General features: G+C 39.7%; 1 pseudogene; it reads left to right on the top strand.

The window, feature by feature from the left end:
- The first annotated feature begins 476 nt into the window (after positions 1–476).
- LOC118757950 (small nucleolar RNA SNORA70) lies at positions 477–594 on the top strand (annotated as a pseudogene).
- Positions 595–1,564: the final 970 nt, after the last annotated feature.

The raw sequence follows: 1,564 nt of genomic DNA, 5'->3' as shown, positions 1-1,564 counted from the left end.
AACTGTGTGTTCATTGAAGTATAAGAATATTTATTGGGTCAAAAACAAAGCAAGATGAGACAGATGAGCTTGTTCTCTTCTCCAAAGCATCTTGTGTGGAATATCCTAGTTATCCCCGTCAGTCAGCAGTGCGCTTGCTACAATACAGGCTGCACAGTCGCATGCACGGGGACTGGCGTTGTGACTCAGTGTGTCAAGCCACTATCTGAGGAACCCATATGCCGTATCAGTACTGATGATAGTTCCTGCTGCTCTCTTTTTAGCTCCATGCTAATGAGCTTGTAAAGGCAGTGGAAGATGATGTAAGTAGTGTGAAGCTGCAACCTTCATTAAAGACCTAGATGGCATTCATGGATGGTTCACAGCATTAGGCTGGCCTGACCCAAGCTGCTACTGTAGTCATTTGGGGCCAAACTCAGTGAAAGAAATCTCTCCCTACCACCCTGTCTCTTCCTCTCTGCCACAGAAGAATTCATCTTTAGCTAATTAGGCCTACCAGCTTCTTTTTTTGCATGGGAGCCTGGTATAAAATGGTTGTGTACGCCACCTGTCAGCTGCTGATAATGGTTTCCCTAAGAGACTTTGGAAACAGCCCTTTGCAATGGACATTCATGCCTCTGACATCAAACTGTTCCTAATTTAGGCTTCAGGCTGTGACGCAGGTGTTTTCGAAAGCCGTAAGATTCAGCAGCCAGGGTTCCTTTTGGTTTTGTGGGAACCACCATAAAGGTCAGTATAAAGAGTCCATTAGCAATGGCAAATAGATGTAGGATACAGCCATCCCACTCCTGGGAATATATCCAAACAAAATGAAATCTGATTATGAGAGAGGTACCTGCAACCCCAAGTTTATAGCAGCACAATTCACAAATGCTAAGGAATGGGAACAAGCTAGATGTCCATCAACATATGAATGGAGAAAGAAAATGTGATATGGAATACTATTGAGCCATAAAAAGAATGACATCTTCCCATTTTCATCAAAATGGACTTTTTGGAAGCTATTGTGCTTAGTGAAATATTCCAGTCTCCAAAATACAAGTGTCATTATTTTCTCTCTGATAAGCTGCAACTAAAGTGCAGGACACACAAACTATAATCTCTACCATGAAGATTATCATAATGGGGAATAACAGACATATACAGTATGCCTCTTTACTCTGGAATACTAATGAGGTTCTGATTGTTTTAATTATGCTTTGCATTTCATCACCTCACTTCCTTGTCCTGCATGTGACACATCATGACGTATTATTATCAGAAAATTAAGCTGAAATGATTGACTATGCCATTATAATAAGTTAGGGATAAATAATAAAAATAATGATAAATAAATAAATGTAAGGATAGAGGAGGGAGAGAGGGTAGGATGATCCTCTATGCAGATGAATCAGTTTCGAGAAAAAGACACAAATCTTTATCTATAAAAAATCAAATATATATGCACATGTATATGCATATGTGTGTGGGTATGGTGAAGTAGTAATGTCTTATGAGCATAAAATATATGTACACCTGATCTTTTGTGCTGGAGAGACCATGAAGTTGAATCAAGCAGCTGTGT

The sequence above is a fragment of the Ochotona princeps genome, chromosome 5 (genome assembly GCF_030435755.1).
Source record: "Ochotona princeps isolate mOchPri1 chromosome 5, mOchPri1.hap1, whole genome shotgun sequence".
NCBI classification, from domain to species: Eukaryota; Metazoa; Chordata; class Mammalia; order Lagomorpha; family Ochotonidae; genus Ochotona; species Ochotona princeps.
Note: the sequence above shows the minus strand (reverse complement) of the source record. Positions and strands in the feature narration are given on the sequence as shown.